The sequence below is a fragment of a genome, unplaced genomic scaffold, assembly GCF_019419815.1.
Source record: "Pyrus x bretschneideri cultivar Hongxiangsu unplaced genomic scaffold, Pyrus_bretschneideri_v1 Contig30, whole genome shotgun sequence".
Taxonomy (NCBI): Eukaryota; Viridiplantae; Streptophyta; class Magnoliopsida; order Rosales; family Rosaceae; genus Pyrus; species Pyrus x bretschneideri.
In genome coordinates, this window is record NW_025999613.1 from 3,824,706 (window position 1) to 3,842,766 (window position 18,061).

Genomic DNA, 18,061 nt, shown 5'->3' on the forward strand with positions numbered 1-18,061 from the left:
TACACTAAGTATCCGGTGAGTTCCTATACTTTAAGAACTCACTTTCTAATCCATTTGAATTTATTTGGTCCCAATATTTATTTTATATTTTATTACGATGGTTATTCTAATTTAAAGACTCAATTAGATATGCTCAAAATCCTGACTTTTTTCACTTGTAGTCCCCACTTAAAAAAAAACCAAAAAAAAAGTAAAAAGTGAATTGGCGCGGCTACGCCCCGCAACCTTTTTAACGAATTATGTATTTATAAACATCGGTGACTTCTCTATTTAGTATTTACTTGTGTCCAAGTAAAAAGAGAAAAATAATATCCAATAAAACAAATTAGGAACCCACAAATGAAAAAAAAAAAAAAAAAAACAAACAAACAAACAATAGAATGTGTTTAAATATTTGGAGTGTCGCCATTTAGTACTACAGTCTAGTAGTATTCCTTTTCACTGGTAAGTAAGAGGTCTTAGGTTTGATTTTTGCCAAAAACAATTTTGAACCACAATATTTCTAGCCCATTGCAAAGCTAAACCTATCTTTTCCCCCCTTAATGTAGCTTATATCGTTTGTTAAAAAAAAAAAAAAATTATTGGACTACCAAATATAGTGCAAAAATTTATATGTTTAATCGATTCGGAGGTGCTAAGCCACCAACCAAAATTGAAGGGACCAAACCCGTTTGAAAATGAAATGGGACAAGACGGAGTGGATCGTGTTATTTTAAAAATGAAACCGAATCTAAATGAAACGGGACGAGACGGAGTGGATCGTGTTATTTTAAAAATGAAACCGAATCTAACCTCGCCCATAATGGGCCGATTCTTATGGATGCATAGGTGTACAAATCTTGCAAAGGGGTGAAGACTTGAGACGACGAAGTTGCACTACGAATTTGGGTCTGAGAGATTAAGAGTCGACAGACTGAGAAAGAGACTAACTGACAGCATACACTAAGAGACAAAGGGTTAGCATCAAGGACCCGTTTTCCCACTTATTTGGACCCATCCCAACCCTTGAGTCCAAAGCCCGTTTGCCTACCCCTAACTTATATGGATTGATACACATGATGAAAAAGATAAAACAATAAAAAGGGAAAATGTTGCCACCACAGCGCCAAGTACACAAGGTAACAACCAAGTCCATGCAGGCATATTCCTTCAAACTTTTGGGGGGACTATCTCAGACTAAATTAGTTTTAGGGATTAAGTTGGACTGGCTTAAAATAGACTAAGTTGGACTAACTTAGTAAAGTGTTTGGTATAGTCTCGAACTAAAAAGCAAGATAATGAAAATCAATTTTTTTTTCTTTTTTGTTTTTGTTTTTTTCATTTTCGAGAACTCACTCTATCTCTCCCTTTTTCTTTGGTCAAACTATATTTCTTCCTTTTTCCCCATCTCTTTCCTTTTCCTTTCCAGTCCAACTCCTTCTCCCCCACCATCTCACCCATTCACTTCCTCTCACAACTTCATAATCGACTGCATGTCTTCAAAAACAAACCACAGAGCAAAATAGAGTGAAAATTAAGGAGTTGGGTGGGGTGTATGTGTAATTGGCTCAAAGGTGAAAGATAGGGAAGATCTGTGATCAGGGATTTTTATGTTTTCTGGGTTTGGTTTGCTTTCCACATCAATCCCATAGTTGATTCAAGCTCATCCCACATAATTTTTTTGGGTTTTATGGGTTAGATTTTCTGGTTGTGGGATGCAAGGAAAAATGAGATGGGAGGGGCAAAACGTAGCAGATGTAGCAAAAAACCCGTCTTTGTCGTCGTTTGGGTCGACCCAAATGGCGAAATAACCCAAATCCCCGACCTAGATGCCAAAAAAAACACTGGGTTTGTGGCGATGGAGATCGGCGACAGCTGTTTTTGGTTTGGTCATTGGAGAAGAGGTGCTGATGCTACTCATGTTGGTTTGTGGGACACTTGCAGACGAAGGAGACGAGACTATCAATCCCGTTGTTTTTGGGGGGCCTTGCTAAGACCTTCTAATGAGGGATTTAGTTAAGGTGAGTCCTCCTTTATCCCATTAAATTTAGTCTTGTCTATAACAAACACATGCCTATACTAATATATAATCTTCTCCAATCCAGTGAAACTTAATGACGCCAAACAAACACACCCATAAAGGATTAGTTGATCCCCTCCTCCTTTGTGTGTGTGCCCTTCAACATAAGTTCACCTGCAAGTGGCCATCTACCATAGTACTAAAGAGGAATGTTGCTCTTGCACTACTAAATGAGTTCAAACCCCATTAGCTCTCTAATTTAATATCTAATATAACAATTGTTTGACCAAAAAAAAAAAAACATATGTCCGACCTACCTCCCTCTTCAACGGACAAGGATTGTATGCCCTCCCACTTTCGGTGCTCTCTCGTACCCTCCTGTTTGTGTGGTCACGATTAAGCCATGTCAACATTTTATATTACTATTCATTTTTGTCTTATTATCTCTATAAAGAAAACAATATAAAATGTTGATGTGGCTTAACCGTGACTACACAAAACAGAGGGCACCGGAAGTAGGAGGGTAGACAATCCTTGTCCCTCTTCAACTCCCAGAAAAAGCATATAACAATAGATCAAATGGTACGATCCATGTGTCTCTTGGAATGAATTGTGAAGGTATTTAATTAACTCAATTCCTAAATGATCAAAAAATTTATTAGTTTTTAATAGTCTATAGAGTATTATAAATATTATTTTAACTGAAGATAAACAAAAACCCAACATTAATAATACAATTTCCTAAAAAAATTAGATCATGGCCCCAAAACATACATATATGATTCTTTTGGTCTATTTGGCAGATGGGAGCATTTTTGCTCACCACCATTTACATCTATTTATCACCGTTAAATGAGTTTGAATGTTGAGATTTGTGTATGTGCTACACAAATCTCAACATTCAAACTCATCTAACGGTGATAAATAGGATGGTGAGCATACACCACGTAAATGGTGGCAAGCAAAAATTCACTCTTTGGTGAGCATACACTATGTAAATGGTGGCGAGCAAAAAATTGTAGAATCCTTCCAGCTGTTTTTCGTTTGGTCATTGGAGAAGGGGTGCTGATGCTACTTATGTTGGTTGGGGGGGGGGGGCGGCTTGCTAAGACCTTCTAATGAGGGATTTAGTCAAGGCAAGTCCTCCTTTATCCCATTAAATTTAGTCTTGTCTATAACAAACACATGCCTATACTAATATATAATCTTGTCCAATCCAGTGAAACTTAATGAAGCCAAATAAACACACCCATAAAGGATTAGTTGATCCCCTCCTCCTTTGTGTGTGTGCCCTTCAACATAAATAAGTTCACCTGGAAGTGGCCCTCTACCACAGTACTAAAGAGGAGTGTTGCTTTTACACTACTAAATGAGTTCAAACCCCATCAACTTTGTAATATCTAATATAACAATCGTTTGACAAAAAAAAAACATATGTCCGACCTACCTCCCTCTGCAACTCCCAGAAAAAAGCATATAACAATAGATCAAATGGTACGATCCATGTGTCTCTTAGAATGAATTGTGAAGGTATTTAATTAACACAATTCCTAAATGATTAAAAATTTTATTAGTTTTTAATAGTCTATTGAGTATTATAAATATTATTTTAACTGAAGATAAACAAAAACCCAACATTAATAATACAATTTCTTAAAAAAATTAGATCATGGCCCCAAAACATACATATATGATTCTTTTGGTCTATTTGGCAGATGGGAGCATTTTTGCTCACCACCATTTACATAGTGTATGCTCACCATCCTATTTATTACCGTTAAATAAGTTTGAATGTTGAGATTTATGTTTGTGCTACACAAATCTCACTATTTAAACTCATTTAACGATGATAAATATAATAATAAGTATACACCATGTAAATGGTGGTAAGCAAAAATGCACTTTTTGGCAGATAGGGGTTAGAGACCGTTGAGTGGTCATCTTTCAAACTAGCCGTTGGAGCCTTGGAGGTGCCAGCAGCTGGCAGCAACCTACAGAATCTTTTTTATTTTTAATTTCCGTTTTGCAAACAGCAACAAACCTACAAAGCTATGGCTAGCTCTTCTGTCAAGGTATTACCGTATACCGTATTCCAGATTTATTTTTTTATAATCTATTTTTGTATTATTCGGTTTTTTTTTTTTCTTTTACAAAACGCTGTTGTCTCCAAGCTTATGTTTTGCAATGTCTTTGTCTTGAAATGTAAATTGCGTTATTCAACACTTTGAAACTCGAGTTTCGTATTACTTTATCACATTTCGTCAAATATGTTGGTCCCTTTGGCATAAGTGGAGCCCACTACTTGCTGACGTGTTTTCCATGTCATTGCCACATCAGCTTAAAATATATTTAATGTTTACAAAAGATCACTTAAAAAAATTAAAACTAAAAGAAACGAATTGTGAATGAAGGGCAGCGGAGAAGGGCTTTCATGCGTACGTAGAAAAGCCTCAGGTTTGGTTTTAAAGAGAAAATAAAGCTTCAGACTTTTCGTTCGGTAGCAAGGAGCCTTCTAAGTTTTGCTTTTCTGGGGGTTGAAGACGAAGAAGAAGTTGAAGAGTCAGAGGTATTTGTAAATTGTAATTCCATTTTTCACCCTAACTTTTAATTGGTTACTCTTGGCTTATTTACTTGATTCAGTTTATGTTGAATGCGAATCTTCAATGCTTTTCCAAACTGCTCAAGAAGATTTCTTTTTTATTTACCAGTACACCGTTCACAATTTTCTTTTAGAACAACGTAAATTCTGCTCTATTGATTCTTTTTTGTGGTCGAAAACAAAGCAAGCAGATCCATTGAAAGATGGGGATGGCTAAAGCCCAATCAGCAAAAATGCAGAAGATGACCTGCACAACACGACCTTGACCGCCGCCATCACCTTTCCAGCGACCACATAGGTAATCACCTGATGAAAACCAACTCTGCATTGAATTCGACGAAGGAAACGTAGCGCAAACCAAACCAAGACTGATACACTGGAGAAGAGTCAACATATCTGAAGCACGATAGAACCAAAAACGAAAACAAAAGGGACGAGGACGAGGCTAAGGGGACAAAATCTGGTGTGTTGCTCATTCGACACCCATGGTTTTAGAGCGGCTAGGGTTTAGAGAACGAGTTTAAAATTAAACGCGACTCTGCTCTATTGGTTCTGTTGGGCTTCTTTCGTGTTCAAATCCTCTATATATAAGTACGAGCCATCAAATCTACTTGCAACAAATGCCTTGGTTTTCATGATTTATATCTTAATAGTTGTTCTTGTTCTGCGCCTTTTGAAGATAACATGGTTTAGTGGGGGGTTTTTGAAGCTTCAGAGCTCGTGAATTGTTCTATTATATGAAGGGCGACCGAGTTGATTATGGCGAAGAACACAAGAAGGCTTGTGGCATTCACAATTCGATCCAGGACTGATGCAGCCACCTGACATCGCCGCAGCCGCAAGCCTCTCTCTTCCGCCGCTACTTCTCTCGCTCTCACAAGTCCTTTTTTCTAATTTCCTTCTCTAATTTTTAAAAGTGATTCTTTAATGTTTTAAAATATTAAATTTTTTAAGTTTATGTGTCAATGATGTGGCAACACACATGTCAGCAACTAAGTGGACTTGTGCCACGTTAGAGACTTAACAGATTTCTTAACAGATTTGATGGAATGTGACAAAGTGAGACATGATCGTGTTTCAAAGTCTTAAGTGATGCAATTTACGTTTCAGTTGTGAAAGAGAGATTGATCTTAAGTTCCAGAAGGCATTCCAAAAAATAATCCATGTCTATATGCTTTTTTTAAAGGCTACCTACTATGGGTGTTTTTTCATTATATATGTGAGACCAGATTTTCCACCTCTCTAGAACAGTGAATATATGGACCCAATTTATCGATTTGAATATTGTTACTTCAGAAGTTCGGTCGTGGACTCACTAGCTCCGAGCGAAGTTGGATCAAATGGAGCAGCGGTGCCACCACAGAAGTTCAATCAAAGCAACTTTGCTAGAATAACCAAGCTTGTTTCGCAAGACACGGGATCTGATCTAGTATGGAATCAGTCAGATCTTGATAAGTCTTGGAGTTCCTACAATCTAAGGATTGGCATGCACTAGGAGTGGGTTTGGTTTTTTGCCAAAACCAAAACTAACCGAAACTTCCGTTCGATTCGATTCAATTTTCTTTCGGTTCAGTTTTATTTTTTTCGGTTTGGTTTTGTTCGGTTCCCTTTATTTTATTTTTTACTTTCTTATAAAACATTAAAACCTAATTTTTTTTAATATGTAATTTATAAAAGAGGCTTGCATTGGAAGACTAATAATAAGAAGATGAGGAAAGTGAGAAGGTAGTTGTACTAAAGGGATTCGGCAAGGGTATGAAAGCAGAGAGCATTGGTAGACTAATATTTAATAATAAGAAAATTGTGGGGTGAGGTTGTGACTTGTGAGTGGAGCAGCAGGGGTATGAGAGTAGAGAGCATTGGTAGACTAATAATATGAAAATTGCAGGGTGAGGTTGTGACTTGTGAGTGAGCAGCGAGCTATGAGAAGAGAGAGCAGATGAGGCATAGGTTTAAATACTCTAAACATAAAATAAGGTCGTTTTAAGTGTAAAGGGATTTTGTTCGGTTCGGTTTTATTTTTTATTTTTTGATTCGGTTTTTTATCGGATTTTAATTTTTCGATGTCAGTTCAGTGTCCGATCCCCTTTTTGTTAGGTTTTCAGTTTTTGAACCTATCCCTAATGTGCGCCGCAAGTAATCATAACTCCTAAATGGTGCAATATCTACTTCTAGATATCCTCTAGGATTATCTCGGCTTGTAATAAGGATTCTGTCCTAAAAATGTATCTCTCCTGGTTCATACAAATAAACATTCTAGGATTTGTCTCTAGTAATGCAATCTCTATCTCGGTTCGTACAAATACACCTATCTAGGATTTGTCTCCAGTAATACAATCTCTACACTCGAATTATCTTGCCCACTACTTGAGTCTTATACTTGCTTACAAACTTGACCATCGAAGAGCCTTTGGCCGGCACACCGACCCACCGCCAACCCCCTTGTGCCTAAGGCTTGCTCATGGTTGTTTGTTCTTTTACAGGTTACATGGATTTGTGGATCTCCACCACTCACGATGGTGCACGAATTTGGTTTTAACAAGCATGAATATACCAATATCCCTACCAGTACCCACTTTTAACTTTAATGACACTATAATTAATGGTATCAAAAATCCCACTTTGAGGTATAGGCAGAGGATACCAGAACTCATTGATAGGCAACAGGTTCTCTTAGACAACTTTGGGAACATCCAAATTAAGCAACCAAATAGCAAGTGGCCGTTTACCACAGTGATGGAAAGGTGTTTAGCCCTTGCATGGCTGATAGGAGCATATTTATGCGACTTACTTAGCTTGTTTTCTTGCATTTACATAGTTAGTTTCTATTTATTATAGTGATTTAAGCTATTTTCGTGTGTTTGTAAGTTTAAATGGCAAAAGAGGCAAGAAAGTGCATTTTGGTGCATTTTAGAGCAATTTTGGTCTGGAATGGATAACTTGCATATGAAGCAAGGTGGATGGACGAATTTGAAGTCAAAAGAGGCTAGGAACATGCTACAAATCTGGAGAAACAAATTCAAGACAAAGAAGATAAGGAAAGAGCAAGAAACATGGAACCTTATCCAAACAACCTTATCTTATCTTATCCTATCATAATCTTTTACTACCTTAATTCCAGCTGCAAGGGGAAGTTCTTTTCAGACTCGGACACATAAAAACCTGTTTCTAGAAGACCTATCTCTTTGTAGAAGCCTAAATCTGCCGCACCCCCTATCCCTATTCTCTTTGGTTTCTGATATCTAGATGACCTTTTCCTTGTGGATTTGGAGTGTTTAATTCTTCTCCAAAACAATGACTCTGTGCCGTGTGTTTTAGCCCTATAAATACTACATTATGCCGCACCTATCATACACCACATCCCATACATTCACACCATAATTCGCATCACACACAAGAGCCATAAACTTAGAAAATCCCCATTGTGCCACAACTGTGCAAGGAAGGAGAAGAAGAAGCGACCTAGAGCCGTGTTTGCCATTTAAGACGTTGGATTGTTGGAGCGTTTCTAGGTGTATTCTATCTTAGTTTTCAATGTTTAAATTTAATTGTCTTTGTTTAATTGTGAACATGAAGAACTAATTTCTTTTTAGCTAGAGGTGGATTCAAAGCCATGAACATATATGTGATATGAGTTGATTTCCTCCAGTTATTGCTTCGTAAAACACAAATGCGATTTACTTATCTGTTTGATTGATAACTTATTCTTGCATGTTGATTAAGGAGGCCTACTTAGTTTGCATGCATGAATTTGATGCTAAAATATAAGAGAATTTCACCTAATAGTTATGAACTTATATTTACAAGTAGTGGAGGTTGCTAGTCATAATCGTGTTAAGTAAATCCATGGTAGGAGTATCATGCAGTTCATAGTTACGAATGTCATGTCAATGCTTATTATTTTCATAGAACTTAATGATCTTTGATTATATCTCTATTATGCTATTCATGTAGGGAACTATTGAAGAATAATTTGGTTGCCGATGCGTTGTCCATCCAATTCAATGAAATTAGGAAAGTCTAAGAGTTAATTTGTGTAGTTCACGGTTAATCTGGGGCATTGTCATTCATGGTTTATAGGAATAATAACTGGAAATCGATTTATATGCATATGTGTCATGTGTGGAGATGAACCGTCTAGCTAGCCATTCACCCATATTTCACCCAATTTCGTCCAAGTTGTTTAAGAGTCTTTAATCTACTTGTCTTTACTTTAAATTCGTCAAAAAACCCAATTCCCTTTATTTTGTTGTGTCAAATTAGTTAGAATCTATCCAAACTTGTGTTTTAAAGTGTTTTGAGTCAAGTTAAAAGTAATTTTCGTCCAAATCACCCTTTAGTGTCTAGTTTGAGTCTATTTGATTATTTTGTGTTGTTTTGAGTCTCTTTAGTTTGTTTTGAGTTCCTTGAGTCTAGTTAAGTGTTTTTAAGTCTAGTTTTGTGTTTTTGAGTCAGATTTGAGTAGATTAGTATCCCTTCTAATCCCCGTCCTAGAACGATCCCTACTTACATATACTACAATTATAGGGTTTAATTTGTGTGCTAGTTTATATCACATCAATGGCTGCATGGGCTCAAACCCCGTCGATGGTTAATCTAACAAAATCTATCATTTGACAAAATAAAATAAAATAAATTAAGCAACCAGGTATGAGGTTAGGACATAAGAAAATATTAGAGCTAATTTTAATTTTAATTTCCATCAAAGCTAGGACCATATTCATTCCCTTGAAAATAGCCTCCAAGTACTTTCTAGAGATCATGATGCACCTGTTGAGCAGAAATGGTACACAATATGTAAACAAATAATACACTCGATACAATTTCACCATCATTCATTTTTCCGAAGAAAGTTTTATTAATTTGAGTTCGACCTATTCTAGACTATGCGTCGATTAATTACAACCCTTCATTAAAGAACGGAATACCCCTTGATTCTGACATGAAAAATATAAATTTCGAGGGTTGGCGTTTTTATTTGATTTTGTGGTTGCATTTAAGTGAAAGGCCTAAATTGCCTGCGTACCCTCGTTGAGGGATCAAGCTGCTCGTAGTTCTTTTGATTTGGTATTCAAATTTTTAGTGAGTGAATGACCCACTAAAAAGGATTTGGTGTTTGGTTTTGTTTGGGTCAATTTGGTTGAATGAACCAGGGATTCGGTTTTGTGTTTAAGCTTTGCGGCTGTGTCTAGAATATGGTACTAGATTGCCTATGTATCCTTAGAGGAATCAAACCGGCGTAGTTCACAATGTATTTGTTGGGATTTAATGCCTTGTGTAGTTTAGGCTCTTGCAGGCGAGGACCTTGAGTCACTTGGAGCTTGAAACGGCTTCGTGCTATTAAATCGGCTTTGTGTCATTTAGAATTTGATGTGGCTTTGTGCCATTTGAGGCGGCCTCGTGCCATTTGAATTTTAACATGGCTTTGTGCCGTTTGATGATGTTATAAAAGATAGCACTCAAATTAAACCCTCTTTTTGACAATTGTAGTATAGATATAAATAGGGATCGTTCTAGGCTGGGGATTAGGAGGGATTGCTAATCTAATGAAAATAGACTCAAAAATGTAAAAATATGCTTTAAAACACTTAAACAAACTCAAAAGACTCTTGACTAACTTGTTTGACTCAAAACAAACTTTAAAGACTCAAAACAACTCAAAACAATCAAAAAGACTCAATTTAGACTCTAGGACTCAATTTGGACGAAAATACAATTAGTTTTGACTCAAAAGACTCAAAAAGACACTTTTGGACATATTTGGAACAAGTAAGAAAAGGGGATTTGATTTTGGACGAATTTAAAAGAAAAACAAGTAAATTAAAAACTTGAAAACAGATTTTGATGAAATTAAGTAAAACCAATGGATGATGGAATAGCCAAGGGATACTTCTCCACACATGATACATTCAAACATAAATTGATTTCCAGTTACTTTTCCGATAAACCATGAACCTCAACACCCCAGATTAACCGTGACATCACTAATTAACCCTCAGATTTCCCTTAAGTTAGTGGATTGGATGACATCATACGACAACCCAAAGCATTCTTCAAAAGTCCCCTACATGACATCATAATAGAGATACAATCAAAGATCATTACGTTCAATGGAAATCATAAGTATTGACAAAGCACTTGTAACTATGACATCATGATACTCATGCTAGGAATTTACTTAACATGATTGTGAAAACAACCTTAACTACTTGTGAATATAAGTTTGTGACGATTATGTGAAACTCCCGTATATTCTAGCACCAAATTCAAGCATGCAAATTAAGTAGGCCTCCCTAATCGACATACAAGAATAAGTTATCCATCAAACGGTTAAGTAAATTGCATTCACAATTTATGAAATCACAACTGGAATTTATCAACTCATATTATAAACGTAATCATGGTTTTAAAGCATCCCTAGGCTAAAATGAGTTTAGCTTCTCATGTTCATAACAAAACAAAGGAAAATAGAATTAAACATTGAAAACAAAAGATAGATTACACCTAAAAACATTCCAACACTCCAACTTGAATGTACAAACGTCCAAGGCTTCGTCTTCCTTCTCTTCTTCCTTGCTAAGTCACGGCACAAGGGCTAGGGTGGTTTTGTGGATGATTTTCTGGGTTTTGGATGGATTTAGGAAGGTATGGTGGTGCGGCAAGGGTTGATGGTGGTGTATGGAGGTTGGGATGAAGGTTTGGAAGTAGGGGAATGGTGGAAAGTTGGATGGAAAGCTGCGGCAAAGGATGTATGTTTCTGTGAATGAAGGCAGGTTGTGTGGAAGGGTGATTAGCTTTAATAAGGGTGCGGCATAGGGGTTTTTATAAGGAAGAAAGAATCCTAAGGCTTTATTACTTAGTTTACGAAAGGAATTAACTCCAAATCTTTAAAGAAAAGGAAACACAAAGTCAGAAATTGAAGGGAAACGAAAGGGAACCTGCGGCATTCAATTGTGAGAAGGGGAATGTCATTTATTTCTGAAATTAGGCAAGGACTTTGGAATAGAAAAGGGTATGTGAGTTATGGCTGAGTTTGATATGAAAAAGGAATGTGTTTTAATACTTAGAATAGGAAACAAGGCCCTCCTTTGCACGGCAAGGAAGGGAAACACCAAGGGGATACACGGCAAGGAATTTAGGTTGCGAGGGAATTTTGTTTTGTGACCTAGAATAGGTAGAAGTCGTCGATATTGTTTCTTTTTATAGGATTGGAACCTTATGTGAACATCATTTTAAATGCGCTTTTGATGGAACCTTCCTAATTGTAGGAAGACATCATTTTCTTTTTTGATTTCACCACTGAAGCTTGCTGCAACAACCACGTGATGAACAATATGTTTTCTTTCTTCTTTTCCCTCTCTATTTTCCATTTTCTACCATAGCTTTTGTTTGTTCTTTTGTTATCCCAATTTTAATGGGATCTTTATGAAAGACATACAACAACCCAGCAGCTATGGTCCTTGAAATCACAGTGGAGATTGCTTTGTCCATCTTCATTACTTTTTCACTTCTCATAGTTGCATGAGAAGAAAATAAATAAACGACGGTGAGTAGGGGTCGCTGTCCTTTCATTTGCTGCAGCCATCGTAGTCGATGGTTTCTTTCCCCAGGTGTGTACTCAAAACAAAAAGGGCAAGATGACTGTTTTTTCTGCTATTTGTAAAGAACTCGCAGTTGTTGGCTGGGTTTTCTCCAGGACTTGTCACCAAGGAAAGAGCATACCGCTCTTCACTGCAACAGTAGAGGAATGTTGTCGAATGTTGTCGTCATCGCTGTTTGACAGCTGCGTTGTCACTCTACATGAGACTATTGCACCTCCGCTGCTTTTAGCTTTTTCTTTCTTCAGACTCCTGCTATTTGTGGGAGTTTGGTTGTGGTGAAGACGGAGGACTGCATGTGTCTTCTTTCTTTGGACAGAGCATGGACGATGGAGAAAATCGACCACTCCCTGGAAATTTATGGAGTCGATGACGATGGCGTGGTACAGAGAGCGTCTGGCCATGGAGATTCATCTTGAACTTCAACGAGTGGTCTAAACCACTTAGAAATTCATGGCAGTGACGGCTCTGTAGGGAGTGGCACAAACTGCTCCTTTTTCTTCTCGGCATTGACAAACTTGCTGGGCAGAGAGATCAAGGCATGGTTGCTGTTGGTGGAGAGTCCAGATCTTTTCTTTCTTCGTTTTTCTTTTAAGCGCTGCTGTCTTTAAAATCTTCGTGGTGTAGAACATTTCTTGACCATTTAATTTTGATATCCTCGTAGAGATCATTTGTCAGCACCTCCGTGTCTTCGTAGAGACATGTTATGCTGAGAAAATGTTTGACGAGTAGATTTAACTGTTCTATACAAATCACTTTCCGACATCTCTGTGTCTACGTAGAGACATGTTGTACTGAGGAAATTCCTGACTAGTAGATTTTGACCGTCCCGGTAAAGATTTTCGGCACCTCCGTGTCTATATAGAGACATGTTGAGACGAGAAAATGCTTGATGAGTAGGTCCTGGGATTTTTGAAGCATTTTTCTTTGTCTTATAACCCATAAATTGCGGTTGGGATTTCTTGACCACCCTTCTATGCTAATTGGTTGCCTTTTTCCGAAAAAGGCAAATTGTTGCGGGATCTGGATATGAATCCTGAGGTCGCGGAGAATTCGAGAAACAGGAGAGAATGGAAAATGATTTGGGCTTGCTTCTTTAGAGTCCCCACCTCCATTTTTGCTTTGGGGAATGGGAGAGGTTGAAGAAGCAAATTGCTTATTTTTTTTCCCCTGCAAAGTATAGAGAAACAAAACAAAACACAAGGGAAAGATTAACCCAAAAAATGGATTTATACCTTTTGAGTCCTTGCTTTTCCTTTTTGTCGTCCACCTCTCCTCTGTATTTTTTTGTTCCCTCACTTGGAGTTCTTCGTCTTGGTTTATGACTGAGAGAGATTCTTGCTCGCTTCTGACTTTCTCCGCACTTTGTCTTCTGCAAACCTTCTTGAATTTCAGCAGTGTTTTGGTTCTTCTCCTTTCGCTGCTCCTCTCTGCTATCTCTCAGCCGTTTGCCGTCTTTCCCCATTTGCTTTGGCTTAGTGCCTTTTATAGGCGAACAGTGGAAATGGAAGTTGTGGTTAGTGGGTGAGTGCTACCACGTACTCTGCATAGTAGGATACCCGTAGAAAACCACCCACGTCTCCAGTTGTCAAGTGATTTTATTATCCCATTTTTTATATATATTTAGGGATAAAAATCAACCTCGATATTGTTTTCACTCCTTAAGAATAGACACTTGCAATCCCCACACATCTCCACATCTACTCCACTTCTTTTATATTTTTATTTATTTATTTTTACTTTGTGAAAATATATGGTTCAACAGCACCGATAACCAATTAACCAAAATGAATCAAGAACTCCAATCTCTTCGAATACAACAGAAGATAAGTAACACCCTGAAACAAGAATTGAAATCAGCATAAGAGTAAAGGAAAAGAGGTTGTTGAACCTATTAAAATAAAGAAAAAGAAGCTATTGAGCCCACTGAAGAGAAAGATTAAAATTAAACTTTTAAAAGAAGACTAAAAGTTTAGCCCACGCGTTGCTACGGGATTAAAAATAGATCATAATCATTGTCCATGTAAATATGTAAAAGCTATGTACATAAAACATGTAAAAAGTAAGTATATGTGTGTGTGTGTGTTTGTGTAGTAGTTGTTAATAGTTTCACCATCTACACTGATATTATATACATACATACAATGAGTTGTTCAAAATATAACTACTCCTATATAACAAATGCACCCCCAGAATTGTGGTGCTTTGACCATTCACTGCTATTCCACTCTTGAGATTCATTCCTTTTATCTTCTTGCTTTTCTAGATTGTAGAGATATCTACCGATATGCCTTCAGTTGGATAATTCTGCATATTGTGTTGTTTTTTGCGTTATCCCAATTTTAGGTAATTCAAATGAACATTAAAGAGTCTATCTGCAGGCAGAATGCACATGAATTGAAAATAATCATTCATCACATGCTTTGTAAGGTCTAATTGACTGTCTATAAATAAGAAGAATTACACAAAGATTATGTTCCCAATCTAACTACTGAAAAACCACTTAGTACTACGGTTTAGTGATATTCCTTTTCACTTGTAAATGAGAGGTGTTAGGTTCAATTCTCGCCATAGGCGAATATGAACCACATTATTATTAGCTCATTGTAAGGCTAAGCACACCCCTTCTTCCCTAAAACCCAAGTCTGTTCAGCAATAAAACTCAGTTCATGAGGAAATCAGATTGAAGCCTTACACAATGCCAATGAGGAAAGGGAGAAAAACTGAAATTGAAGGCACATGAAAATTTGAGAGCGCTAGATTACTTGTAGTTGGACATACAAAATTATAGAAATCCGAAAATGATCATCCTACTTTCCAAATCCTGCATTAGCCCAAACTAAAATGATTATTCAGAATTCTAAATTAAAATTGCATTAATCAAAATCTTAGTAACATGAAAAACAAAAATACAAATCACACAATTAAAAAAGCTATTAAAATGAGTGTAAATTAGTAAAGTTAACCATATCAATGACGCTAGAGTGCTTTTAGTTGGTTAACGATCGCTATATATAAAGCCAACAGTCTCTTTTGGGGTCACTGGTTTATCAAAAATTTTGAACAAAAATGCTCCCCAAACAAAAAAGTTCAAAAGTAGTTAAAATAATGCACCAAATAATGCAGGGGTATGTTCGTCATATTAACAATGTTTTTTAATATCTAATTTTTGTGTAAAGTTTTTTAAATTTTTTATTTATTTTATAATTATTACCTCACATTAGGCTAGTAATAATGTGATTCAATTCGTTGTTTATTAAATATTATTTTCTCTATTTACACTTTCAAAACATCTTAAGAGGCTCGCAGTACCGACTATAAAAAAGTATTTTGCACGCGCATAATAATGTGATTCAATTAGTTATCAAACGATTTTTTTTTTAACAAACGATATTATCTACACTAAGGGGAGGGGGTGGGCTTAGGCTCACAATGGACTAGCAATAAAGTGATTTAATCAGTTGTTCATTAAATATTATTTTCTCTATTTTTAAACATGTTCTAAACATCTTAACAAGCGCATAGTGCTGGTTATAAAAAAAAAAAATTTGCACATGCATGGTAATGTGATTCAATTAGTTGTCAAATGATTGTTTTTTTTTTTTTTTTGAACAAACGATATTATCTACACTAAGGTTGAGAGGGGTTTGGGCTTAGCCTCACAATGGGTTAGCAATAATGTGATTCAATTAGTTGTTATTAAATATTATTTTCTCTATGTTCAAACACGTTCAAAACATCTTAAAAGATGCGTACTGCTGGTGATAAAGTAGGCATTTCGCACGCTCACAATAATGTGATTCAATCAGTTGTTCTTTAGATATTATTTTCTCTATTTTTAAACGCTTAAGATGTCACATCCCGGCCTGGGCCCCCACCACATCCCAGGCTCGACTCCATCGTAGCATGATATTGTCTGCTTTGGGCCCCGACCACGCCCTCACAATTTTGTTTCTAGGAACTCACACTAGAATTTCCCAGTGGGGGGTCCAGCACGCCTTGATTTTGGTCGGGGTGTGTCATAAAAGGCACGTAATGTTAGATCCCACATCGCCCAGGTGAGTGATCCTTATATGTATGTTCTCATCCTTACCTAGCACGAGGCCTTGTGGGAGCTCACTGGTTTCAGGTTCCATTGGAACTCCGAAGTTAAGCGAGTAGCGCACGAGAGCACTCCCATGATGGGTGACCCACTGGGAAGTTCTCGTGTGAGTTCCCAGAAACAAAACCATGAAGACGTGGTCGGGGCCCAAAGCGGACAATATCATGCTACGGTGGTGGAGTGGGCTTGGGATGTGACAATTTGGTATCTGAGCCTAACCCTGGCCGTGGTGTGACGACGAGGACGTCAGGCCCCTAAGGGGGGTCGATTGTTAGATCCCACATCACCAAAGGGAGTGATCCTTATATGTATATTCTCATCCCTACCTAGCACGAGGCATTTTGGGAGTTCACTGGCTTCGGGTTCCATCGGAACTCCAAAGTTAAGTAAGTAGCGCGCGAGAGCACTCCTATGATGAGTGACCCACTGGGAAGTTCTCGTGTGAGTTCCCAGAAACAAAACCGTGAGGGTGTGGTCAGGGCCCAAAGCGAACAATATCGTGCTACGGTGGTAGAGCGGGCCCGGGATGTGACACGTAATGCCTATTATAAAAAAAAGCCTTTCGCACGTCCATAATAATGTGATTCAATTAGTTATCAAATGATCTTTTTTTTTTTCCTTTTTTTTTTCTTTTTTTTTTGAACAAAATATGTTATCTACACTAAGGGGAGGAGGTGAACTTAACCTTACGATGGGCTATTAATAATATGATTTAATCAGTTGTTTATTAAATATTATTTTCTCTACTAATGTAAATTCAATAAAATGTAACTAGAAATTGAAAGACCGATTTTGTTATGTGGATTCAGCTACTTTAATTGGTTTATGAGGGTTTCTTCTAGCATGATCTAATATTATTCATTTAGTCCATATATTTGACTTTTTTTTTGTCATAAAAAAATATTGAAGCAATTCACGCATATAAATACATTTAAAATGTGTAAGTAGCGCATAGCACGTCGTGATTCAAAAAATACCTTTTGCATGCGCATGACCCATTTGGGGTCACGGTCTTAGCCAAAAATTTTTGGACAAAAATACCCCCAAAACAAAAGAGTTCAAAAGCAACCCAAAATAATGTACCATATAATGCAGGGGTATTTTCGTCATATAAATAGTGTTTTTTAATATTTATTTTTTTGTACAGTTTTTTGTTTTTTTTTTTTAATTTTTATAATTAGTATCTCACAATAGACTAGTAATAATGTGATTCAATTCATTGCTTATTAAGTATTATTTTCTCTATTTTTAAACACGTTCAAAACATCTTAAGAGGCGCGTAGTGTCAGTTATAAAAAAGGTCTTTCGCACACTGTTGACCCTAAAAACTACCAAGCCTACGTGGCACGCAGGTCGAGTAACTAATACGCTAACTACGTCCTTCGGTTGATGCGGGGCATGCCAACTCGTCGGTCGAGCTCGGCCAAAGAGTAAAATTTGTTGATGTTGCGTTGAGTGCGTTGCTGACTTCTTGATCTTACGACTACGGCCGAGAAAGGAACACGTCTCGGTCTTCGAGTTCTCAAGCCTGAAGACAAGGCTGCTAGTTCTGCGAAGCTCACGAATCGTCGACGTCGGGTTTGGTCACTGTGATTATATTCGTAAGAGAATAAGCACATTGAACCGGCTCTAAATTATATGGACACAGGTACTCAAAAGAGATCTATGTCTTGATAGAAAATGTAGTTCGTCCGTCAGAATGCCGAACTTTGAAACTTACTTGTGAGTATCCAATCATAAAATCACTCGGCGTTCAATGTGCC